Below are 12016 nucleotides of genomic sequence, written 5' to 3'. Positions count from 1 at the left end.
ACAGAACTTTTACCCCATGCTTGCTCCCCACTTTCTTAATCCGCTCCTACAGCGCGTGGACATACGGCATAACTACTACCTTTCTTCTTCCTTCTTCCGATCCCTTCTCCTGCCCAGACGTGTTTGCAGGCGATTTCAGAGCACGGAGGACTTTGCCTGCACTCGAGACGAGCACTGAGTCCGGGAAACCAGCTTCCCTACATCTGTTTGCCTGGGCTAAAAGACTAGACATCATTTTATGACGACAAGATTTCTTCACTGCCATGCCTAAGCATCCCGTAACAATACCACTTTTTACGATCTTTGAATGAAAGGACTTGTAATTTGAAAGGGGCTTTTCACTCCTAGGCGAATACTGCCAACAGACATGATTGGGTTCGAAAGACAACTTTAAATCAAGGAATTGCAAGACTGTTTCTTGAGGGTCTTCATGTGTGAACCTCAGTCCCGACCCATTACGTGCAAAAATATCAAGGAAATTTGACACAAATTCGGGATTCACGGACCTAGCTAGCACTAAAAAATCCTCCACGTAGGGGAAAATGCGTATGCAGCATCCGGCCAAATCACTCTCAATTTTCATATCAACCCGGCTTAGATAAAAGTTGCTTAGAACGGGGGCTACGTTGGCACCTGTGCACACACCTGATTTTTGTATATAAAGTTGACCATCCCACTCAACAAACGTGTTACTCAAGTAGTAAGATAACAGTTCTAAAAAGGATGCCGTTGTAATTCCACACTCATTTTGGAACACGCATTCATCGTTGTCCTCCGTAATACATTGCTGAACATACTGGATAAGTTGAAATTGCGGAAGAGAATAAAACAAATCAACCACATCCACGCTAAAACGAGCGCAGTGTTCCGGGCTCTCATTTCGGAAGAATTCAGCAACTGCCTCAGAATTGGGTACGAGAAACGCATTCTTCACGCGAAGTGACGACGAGTGACGACACAGATAGGTAGACACAGCCAACTGCCATGAATTGCGCTCCGAGATGATTGCCCGGAAAGGAACGTTAGGTTTGTGCGTCTTAGCACTAAAGAAAATTTCTAGCACCGAGCGTTCACTTCCCTTCACTTTCTTTGCTATACCTTTAAAACTTTAACTTCTTAAGTAAAGTCACCGCCTTCTGCTTGCACTGGGCAGGATTTCCTAGTAACACTTTTGAAGTTCTTCATAACCGCTTCACGGGCCTTCTCAGAAAACTGATCCTCTGACATTAGTACGAAAAAGCCCTCTTTATCCGACTGGACAGTGCGCAAGCGGTTATCGCAGAGATAGTTGACTAATGAGCGAAACTGCTTAACTTCCCTTCTTTAGCTAGCGCATTTAGAAACGGCATCAATGCACTCAGACTCACACTTAGATCTGTCTTCAGCTGGGGCTTTGGAAGACACATGTCGCGCAAGAGCCAACCTTTCCACAGTTCTCATGCCAGATTCTAGGCAAAACTTGGGTCCGAGGCGTAAAGTTTCTGCATGCTTGGGATCCACGGCGACGCCTCCAAGTGCCAAAAGCTTCCCTCGCGTTTACAGATTCCTCTTGGCTTTTGGAAGGGAAGGGCTGACCAAGTTCCACATGAATTCCGTAAGCTGGTCTGTGGTCCTACACCAATCACCAATTCAGCGCTGTGTGTGTCTTGTCTCCTTCTTGGTGTGTGTGCATTTGCGTTGTTGAACCACCACTATGAAAAAACGATTGGTTAGATTTAAAAGAGCTTAAAAAGTTAGCTTGGGTTCAACTACTCTTGAACCTCACTAGAGAGTGAAAGCTATGACGCATCGGGTAACTATAGGCGGCATGGCGTCGGCTAGAGCCACGTAACTTCGACCGGAACCCCGTCAACAGAGCCGCGTCTGTCTTCGCGAAGTCGACAGCTACCTGTGGATACCACTCGCTCACAGGTGGGGCAAAATTTAGGTTTTTTTACGGCCGATCTTCACTTGTGTATCGTGGCGGCGGCGCTATGCCTAACGCCTACGCCGACGCCCGGTGGTGGTGGTGAAAACATTTATTAATCATAGAGAGAGGTGTTGGGGGTCGTGACCTGAAGGGTCACGCCCTTACAACCACTAGGTGGGATGCCTAGTCAGGCACACCATTGGCGTTTGCCGCAGCCCGGGCGCGCTGCGTTAAGGCCCTTTGGGCCTCGAGGGTGCAGCAACCGGACAGGGTCGCCTCCCAGTCCTCTCGGGTGGGGTTCGGGATAGGGGGTAGGGATGGGTTCTGCTGGCAGGCCCACACCATGTGGTAGGTGTCAGACACCTCCCCACAGTGTGAGCACCGCCCGTCGAATTTAGGATCGAAATGCTTTAGAATTGCCGGGCACAACATCGTGTTGGTGAGCAGGCGCAGGAGTACCCGCTCGTTGTCCTTCCCCAGCCCTTTGCATGGGGTGGGAAGAGTTTGGTGCGTGGATTTGTAATAATCGCATATTTCCTTAAAAGTGTAAATCGGATTGAAATGGAAGTCCTGGTCGGCGTCGGGTCCCGTGGGAAATGCCCGGAGAGAGAGCGCGCGGGCGGCGGCGTCGGCTGCCTCATTTCCGTGGACGCCTTGGTGACCTGGAGCCCAAACGATAGATCGGTGCGCGGGATCCGAGTATCGGCTACAATTTTGGTAAATACGATAAGCTAGGGGAGTAACCCACCCTTGCGTGACGTTTCGACAAGCCCCTCGTGAGTCGGTGATTATGTATTTGGAGGAGGTGTCAGAGGCTGCCAAAGCGATGGCAACCTCTTCTGCGTGAATTGCTGACTGGGCCTTGAAAGTAAGGGCGTCTACTGTTTTACCCTCGTGGACGACCGCGGCCGTGTACCATCCCCTAGAGTCCGGGCCGGACGCGTCCACGTAGAAGACTCCTGGTTTGCTCCGAAAATGGCGGTCCAAGGCTTCCGCCCGCGCCAGGCGCCTGCCATTATGATCCTCTTTGGACATATTGGTGGGGAGAGGCCGCACGTGGAGGGCGCGTCTCCAGTGTACGGGAAGGCGGCATCTCTCCTCTGTGAATTGAGTGTGCTGGATGTGTAGTCGGGCTAAAAGGCGGCGACCCGACCCTGTCTTTGTGAGACGAGTGTATTGGTTGTTGAGGTGGGCCTCCCGAAGCTCCCTAAAAGTGTTCACCATCCCCAGTGCCATAAGGCGGCTGGTAGAGGTAGAAACTGGGAGGTCCAGCGCTCGTTTCATGATTTTGCGGAGGATGACCTCGAGGGAATCCTCCTCCTGTTTCCGCAGGTGGAGGTAGGGAGTCGAATGCAAGATTCGACTGGTCACGAATGCGTTCGCCAGCCGCAAGGCGTCTTTGCATCGTAACCCACCGCGCTTGTTGGAAACCCGGCGGACCATGCGGCCCACCTGGTCCCCCACCTGCCGGAGCTTGGCGAGTGTTGTGTCGCAGCGTCGCTGGTTGTGTATGAAGAGTCCAAGGACTCTGATTTCCTTGGATTCGCGAATGGGACCGCTTTGCAACGAGAGATTGATTTGGGTCGAGCATGTGCGCGAGGGACGTAAATGCACGAATTCCGATTTCTGCGGGGAGCATTGCAGACCACAGTCTCGAGCATAGCGATCCACTATGCTGGCGGCCGTTTGCAGGCTAGTCTCCATATCCCCCAGGCGTCCTTGCGTAGCCCAGATGGTGATGTCGTCGGCGTATAGCGCGTGCTGGACCCCTTCGACCGCACCAAGCAGGGCGGGTAGGCGCATCATGGCAATGTTGAATAGCAGAGGGGACAGCACCGCGCCTTGTGGAGTCCCCCTCGTTCCGAGCAAGAAAGGTCCGTGCTCTTCGTCCTGTATTCTGATGTAGGACAGTCTGTCCGTGAGAAATTGTTTAACGTAATTGAAGGTATTGGTGCCGCAGTGAGTTTGACTCAAATGTGTGAGTATGACCTCGTGAGTTACGTTATCGAACGCTCCTTTCAGGTCGAGCGCAAGGACAATTTTATCGTTGTGGGGGTGTGTAACGGGGTTCAAGATTTCGCGGTCGAGTTGGAGCAGGACATCCTGTGCGGATCTATGTGGGCGAAATCCGAACATGGTGTCCGCGAAGGTGTTGTGTTGTTCGAGGTACTCGGACAGCCGATCCCGCACCATCGTCTCCATCAATTTTCCCACACACGAGGTGAGAGAGATGGGGCGGAGGTTGTCCGTGTCGATCGGTTTGCCGGCCTTCGGGATGAAGGTGACAAGAGCCGTCTTCCAGTCAATGGGGAGCGGAGTTTCCCCCGTCCAGATCGCATTGATGTATTCTAGAAGGCACTGGTACGCTGATTCAGGAAGGTTCGCCAAAAGTTTGACGGTGACCTTGTCCCGGCCCGGCGTGGTGCCCCTCTTCATTTTGGCCAGACCCGCCCGCAGATCGTGAAGCTGGAAAGGCTTGTCCAACTCCGAGTTTTCTCTGCCGGCGTAGGAGTAGGCCGATCTGCGGGCGTCCTGCGTTGTGCACAGGTAGCGATCCCGGAGTGCCTGTGCCAACTGCGTTGTATTTCCTTGGAATGCGTGCATGGCTTTGTGTAGTTGCTTCTGCGTTTCTGTGCGGGTATGTGTTGGGTTGATGAGGGCTCGGAAGAGCCGCCAAGTGTTGCGGCTCGACATCTGCCTCGCCGCCGTGTTGCAGCGATCTACCCAGTTGGAGTCAGCGAGTTGGGCCGCGTACTCTGCTGCCTGCCGGGTGAGGTCCGCAATGCGCGCTTTAAGCTTCTTGTTGTGTTTCTGGCGCTTCCAGCGGCGCGTGAGGCCGCGGCGCGCTTCCCAGAGGTGGAGGAGGTGGTTGTCCGCGTCCGTGACCACCTCTGTAAGCTGTATCTGCTTCTCGTGGGAGCGAAGGTGCGATATGACTGACCGGGACCAGTTTGCGTATCCTTGCTCTGTGATAGTCGTGTTGGTGTCGGATGGGAAATTTTTGCGAAAGGTGGTCCAATTGGGGATGCGTGCTAGTGTGGTAGGGCGCTTTAGGGGGCGTGTATAAACAGTGGCGTTGATGATGCAGTGGTCGCTGCCGAGGGTATCCTCGGTGTTGATCCAGTCTGCGTGTCTTATGTTACGAGTGAAGGTGAGGTCCGGGCATGTGTCTCGGGTCACCGAGTTGCCTACGCGGGTAGGAAATGCCGGGTCGGTGTGGAGGGTGAGGCGCAGTGTGGACGCCAGCTCCGCCAGCATGCGTCCGCGCACTTCCTCCTTACGATAGCCCCATAGCTGACTAGGGGCGTTGAAGTCGCCCACAATCAGTAGGGGGTCGCGACCCGCCTCTTTAAGTGCACGGCTAAAGAGGTCCGCGAAGGTCACTCGCTTCACTTTCGGGGAGCAGTATACATTAAGTACGTGCAGGGGAGGATCCGATCGGCGAAGGGGAAGTATCCTTACCATAGCGTACGAGTACGGTATGTTGAGATCGAGGTCGATTTCGGTGGCTGTGTACGACTTGTGTACGAGGAGACACGACGAGGGGTCTCGCTGGAACGTCACGTAGTTAGTCAATTTTGCCGCCGCTCCTGGCTCCTGGAGGGCGACCACGGCGGGTAAAGCCTCGAAAGTTTCTAGGTAGAGGCGCAGGTTCGCGCGTTTCTGCCGAGACTTGAAGCCTCTACAATTCCACTGCGTTACGGTTACCAATGTGTGTGTTTTCGGAGGAGGGGAACGCTTGTTAGGCCGTGCCGCCATCATTAGGATTAGAGGTGAGAGACGGGGGCTGATTGGACTCTGGCCTAGAGCCAGCACTGGGTGGGGGTGTGGCGTAGGAGTCCTGCGATACCGCGTCTCTGGGATTGCAGATAATTTTCTTGTGCGTATTGAAGGCTCGGATCCCCTCGAACCGCCGACTGGTCCGGGTGGTTTTTGATTTCATGCAGCGGCTTATGGCTGCAGGGACCGATGCCGAGCATCTGGACTCCATGCAGTTCATAGCCGTTTCCACCATTTTCTCAAGCTGGGAAGTGAGACGCACCTCCATCGCGGCCATTGCCGACGCGAACGCGGGCGGCAGTTCGGGCTCACTCTCCATGGCGTCGGAACTCGGGATACCCGTCGCGGCAGCTAACTTTTCTTCTAAATTTTGAATTTTGGCGAGCAGTTGCCCGATCTGTGCTCTAAGCTGCTCATTTTGCCGGCGGCTTTCGACATCTACGCCGTAAGCCGAGGAGGGGGAAGTGGACGAAGGGGAGGGAGGAGAGGAAGCGACCCCTGCCCAGTTGCTCACCTGAGTGTGCTGTTGCTGCGCCGGGGCCCGGGCTCCGGCAGCGCCACTTGGTTTGAGGTGGGAAAGTTCTTGGCGTAGTCTCCGCTAGAGGGCGGTGGCGGTGCCTGCTTTTTCTTCTTGTTTTTCTTCTTTCTCTTCTTCTCTCCCGTTGACTTCAGTCCGGGAGATGAGGAAGCCGCGTTGACGTTTTCCTCGAGCGAGCCGGTGGCGTTACTGCCACGTACCGCGCCGCCATTGGCTCCGCCGGTGGTGGGATCTTGTCTGTTTCCAGACTCTGGCTTTTCGAATCCTCCATGTCGAGAGGGCTTGACACCGGCAAGATGAAGTCGGCGGAATTTCGCCGTGCAATCTTTCGAGCCCGTGGGGTGGGCTAGTCCACAGATTGCACATGTTGGGTTGCACTCATGTGGCGCAGGGCCATCCTGCGTCACAGTAACATTTTGGCCGCAAAGGCCACACGTAGATGAATTTGGAGTGGGGCAAGTGTCCGTGCGGTGTCCCACAGTACGACACTTTACACAGGCGGGAACGGTTCGCTTGTATTCTCGGACGGGGGTAAGTTCCCCGTTGTAGTGGACGTACCGCGGGACCACCTTACCCACAAAGGTGATCACCGCGATGGACGATTTTCCAAGGCGGCGAATGTTGGCAATCTGCCCGCCTCGCCAGGCAATTTGGGCGGTGAGCGTTGCGCTGGTTTCCTCGTCGGCGATGCCTCCGATGACGCCGCGGCATACGTCTCCGGTTTGTTTCAAATGCCCGTGTACGGGCAGGGTGCCTTTGCTCGTGGTCAAACTGATATCGCCGATCAGGCGATCGGCGAGGTGCGGATTTCGTACGCCTACAACGAGAAGATTCTGCTCCCAGGCGGGGACGATGTTGAGAATGTTCTCGGCAGCAGAGATGCCGAGGTGCGAGTTCAGAGCTTTGCCCAACTCACCACGTCGGAAGGTGTTCCGTAGGTCGGCGGTGACTGTGGGCTTGAGGATGACAACGTAGTCTTCAGGGTGCATCTCTGGCATAGGACGCGGCTTCCACTGACACGACTGGGCTTGTTTTCTAAGTGATGAGGCAGGCCCGTGCGTGAGGCCTTGCTGCGTAGCTTGGGAGGCCATCGATGTGGCAGCCTGCTTGTTGGAGCCGGCTCTGCCCCGCCGGTTGACGAGTTGGAAGAGCTCCTCGTGCTCGAAACGGGCAGGTTCCGCAGGAGCTTCAGGTTGGGTAGCTGGAACAGTCGTCCAGGCCATTTCGGAAGGGTCGTAGCCCCTGAGAGGGGCTTGAGAAGCCATCTTGACAAGTACCGAGGGTGTCACCGCCGCGGGAGCGACGCAGCCGTTAGGCGTAGCGTCCACTCCTCGCGGCAAAGTGGAAATCTCCCCTCACAATGCGAAAATTGGGCCCACCTGGTGAAATTTGGTGGCTCCAGAGTCCTGGTGATGTTAGGAATCCACTCGTTCAAATTTCAGGAGAGGCCGAATTGATGCGCCGCAAGAATTAGCGGCCGTGAGTGAGATGGCTTCCCCAAACCTACAACGCGGCTACGACGCGGACGCCATGGACTGGTCTGAGGTTCCAGCAAATCCAGCACCTGATAACCCGGACTCTGCGCCCATTGAGAACTTCAAGCTATTCAAACTAGTGGAACGCCGCTGCCGCAAGCAGAACGCCACCTCCAAGAAAGCGGACGCCACGTCGGCAGGCCACTCAACACGGCACAACTCTGCTGCGCGCGCTGCAGTGCTTCACGGTGGGCCCCACTGTAAGACCGGACCTGCTTGAAAACCAAAGCCGCTACCGCGGCTTCATCCCGAAGGAACCGTTATCACCCTGAAGCCCCAGGTGACCGTCGCTCTGAAGGATGTCTATCAACATGGCGAGCTGGGAGCAGCGTTCGCGGCCTACCTGGGTACCAAGGCCGCAGCATTACTCAGCCTGCTCCCCACATAGGAGCAAAACCTGATCGTACGTCGCGGACAAGCTACTGGGGGACTTCGAACTCACAACATGGAAGGGCCGGCTCTCCATGTGCGGCCAGTTGAAACTGACTGATGACGTGGGCCGCGGCGTCATCCCCGTGGTCAAGCACCAGACCAGTGAGTCCCTCCAAAACAAGATCCAGTGGCGTGCTGGAGAGCTTGCCGATATCTGCAAGCTTGGCAACTCAGACGTCGCGGAGCTTACCTTCGTGGGCAAAGTGGTGCCGCGATACGTTCATTATAACTCAGAAGTCACCCTTGTGCGCCCATATAAGAAAATGATTCCAAACTGCGTGCAGTGCAGCACTGCGGGCCACCGAGCGGACACATGCCACTGCCCGGATCAAAAGTGTGGCCTGTGTGGCAAAGTGCTGCTGAACGTCGACGGGGTGAAGACACCGCATAAGTGCACTCCGTCTTGTGCAGTCTCTGGGCAAGCCCACGCCACCAACTCCCGGGAATGCACGGGAAAATTCCGGCAGCTCAAGATGCCCGGCACCAAGGCTAGGCGCCCAGAGCTCCCAGGAAACCAGCGACCTGGCAGGCAGCCAAGTCATTCAAATTCAAATGCCGGTGGCGGAACGCCTTGGGCTGACGGCATCGACCACAAAACGTCATCACCTTCGTCCTCAGTGAAGCCACCGCCTGGGAAGAAGACGGCATCCCCAACGCCACCGACCAGCGGCAGGGACGCTGGCCACTTCCCGGCCCTCAAGACAAATGGCGCTACCAGCGCCGGGGCACCAGCGTATCAACACGGCAAACAACAAGTGAGCAGCTGGGCTGAGATCGCCTCCTCCTCATCCAATTCCCCCCCCCCCTCCCAAGTTACCGTCTCCGCACTCGACGCGAAATACAAAATACAGATCGACATACTCTGGGCAATGAATGAGCTTTTGCTCAATAAAATTCCAAATTTATAGTCAAAATTGGCGTCTGCCGCTCCGATCCCGCAGACCCCGGACGCAATGGAGAGCGACGCGGAGATCTCGCCTGCCCTCGTGACAGCCACCTCCGCGATGGAGGAGCTCTTAACCTCTAAATTGCGATCTATGATCGAGACCGCCACGGACCGAATCTTGACAAAGGTAAAATCTGCCGTCCCCGCGGTAGTATCAAAACACATCATTGACAACCCCTGCCTCCTCTGTCGGACGGGGTCCATTAGGGACGTATCCTGTCCTTCAAAATTCAACCGTCAGATTATTGATTCGGACAATCAGGACAGCTGTCCTGCTCCGTCCGTCATCACCCCCTTGATGGCATATGTAGCTGGCTCTAGGGCAGCCAATCCCTCCTCATCTCCTCTAAAAATTTTAAATCTTGGCGAGACACCTTAATCAAAGGAGTTCCGCCATCTCCAATTCGGCCATGTCAACCTCCATAACACAATGAAGCTGTAGAGACTTTAAAGACCGCACTAAGCGGGCTAAATTCCGCCTCTACCTAGAAACCTTCGAGTCCCGACCAGCCGTGGTCGCCCTCCAGGAGCTAGGCCTGGGCGCCACACTTTAAATTACACGACGTTCCAACAGGATCCCGCGTATTGTCTTCTCGTGGATCTCGACCTCCAGCTGGAGTATTCCTCTGTAATGGTGACTATCGTACCACTCCGCCGCAGGGACCCGTCATTGCATATACTGAACGTGTAGTGATCTCCAAAACTCAAGCGAGTTACTTTTGCGGACCACTTTAGCCGCACGTTAAGAGTAGCGGGTCGCGATACCCTGCTGATTGTGGGCGACTTTAACGCTCCCAGTCACCTGTGGGGCTATCGCAAGGAGGAGTCGCGCGGGCACAAGCTGACGGAGCTTCCGTCCACGTTGGGCCTCACTCTCTATAGTTGATAATACACCCATTTCAGAGCAATGCTACCCAGCATGGCCCCAGCAACTGCTGACACACCATTCCTCGCATGAAACACACATCCAGCTGTGAGGTGGTCTCGGACATGGATTACCACCTTCTACACCTCTGGGAAGCCCGTCGCAGCCTCGTCCGCTGGTGGCGACGCCAGAAACACAACACAAAGCTTAAAGCTCGAATTGCCGAGCTCACCCAGAAAGCGGCAGTATACGCGGCGCAACTCGCCTACTCCAACGGGGTGGATACATGCAACACGGCCGCGCGACAAATGTCCACCCGAAACACGTGGCGTCTCTTTCGAGCCCTAATCGACCCAACCCAAACACGAACCGAAATACAAAAACATTTGCAGCGTGCCATGCATGCTTTCCCTGGCAACACGACTCAAATGGCACAGAAACTTCGGGATTACTATCTGTGTACAGCCCAAGACCCCCGTGGATCTGCGTATCCTGCGTATGCCTGCGTATGCAGGCAGAAACAACACGGAGCTTGTTAAATAGAATTCAGCGCAAAAAAAAAAAAACGGACAAGGGACGAAGTAGGGTCAACAGAGACTAGTCCAACTACACAGAGCAAGCTGCCCAACTATCCCGGCAGCTTGCTCTCCTGAACACGGAGCTGGATCAGCCTTTCCAGCTCCCTGATATGTGGGCGGCTTCTTGAAAATGAAACGGGGCACTGCGCCAGGAATGGATGAGGTCACCGTCAAGCTTTTTACGAACCTGCCCTACTTGTCACAGCAGTTCCTCCTCGATTACATCAATAGAATTTGGCGCTGGGACACCCTCCTGCCAATCGACTGGAAAACGGCTCTGGTGACTTTTATTCCAAAAGCAGGCAAACCAACTTACACAGATAACCTCCGCCCTATCTCTCTAACCTCCTGTGTGGGCAAACTAATGGAGACGACGGGGCGAGATGGGCTCTCTGCATATCTTGAACACGAACATGTCATTGCGAGCACCATGTTCGGATTCCGCCACACAGATCCGCACAGGATGTCCTCCTCCAACTCAATCAGAAAGTCATTGACCCCCTCGATTGTCCCCATAGTGACCGGGTAGTACTCGCCTTGGATTTTAAAGGGGCATTTATTTTTTTTATTATTTATTTCTTATACCCTCATGGCCCACAGGGCATTACTGTTGGGAGTGGTACATAGATATCAAATGAAACTGTTACAAAAAGGGAGGTAACGCATACGTAGACATGCCTACGAAAAATGATACGCATGATTGTAAAAAGAAAACTAGCTGCAAGACAATGCATGAATAAAAAAAAAACGAAACAATACAATAATTAGGAATACCAACACCAAAAGAAATAAATTCACAAAAACAGGGGGAAAACGTTGCAAGTAAACACAAAGGTATGAACTAGAACATCACCTTTCGTAGAAACATCGAACGGATACGATGGCAGAAGGCTATTAATAAAACAAAGTTCATCTGAAAAAAAGGAATGGAGCTAAATACACAATATTCAAAACGAAGTGAACCAATTGAGGCTATGGTAAACCATATTGTAATAACATTGTCATAAACTCATCAATGTCCTTTCCAGCTACAATATGTGGTGGTGGGTGGTTCCATTCCGATGATGTTTTTGGAATAAAGGAATTTATGCAGGATGTTGTCTGGCAACGAGGAACGCCAACTTTCCGGTAGTGATCGATGCGGGATGAAACAAATGTTGGTGTTGTGATCAATCTTTAAGAGTAGGGTTCATGCTGTAAATTTTAAAAAACAGACACAGACCGGACACTTTTCTGCGCACAGCAAGAGGGGTTAACGATAAACTATTTTTATTTCTTTGACACTGGAAGCACGATCATAGTTGCGCACAATAAAACGCGCTGCTCTATTCTGGACAGCTTCTAGGGCGTCAATAATTCTGTTAGTGAAAGGGTCCCATACAGAGTTAGCGTATTCCAATTTTGAGCGCACAAGTGACTTATACAGAAGAAGC

This window comes from Amblyomma mixtum, chromosome 10 (genome assembly GCF_055824585.1).
Source record: "Amblyomma mixtum isolate Tamu chromosome 10, ASM5582458v1, whole genome shotgun sequence".
NCBI classification, from domain to species: domain Eukaryota; kingdom Metazoa; phylum Arthropoda; class Arachnida; order Ixodida; family Ixodidae; genus Amblyomma; species Amblyomma mixtum.
The sequence above is the reverse complement of the archived record's forward strand: the minus strand, read 5'-3'. Positions refer to the sequence as shown.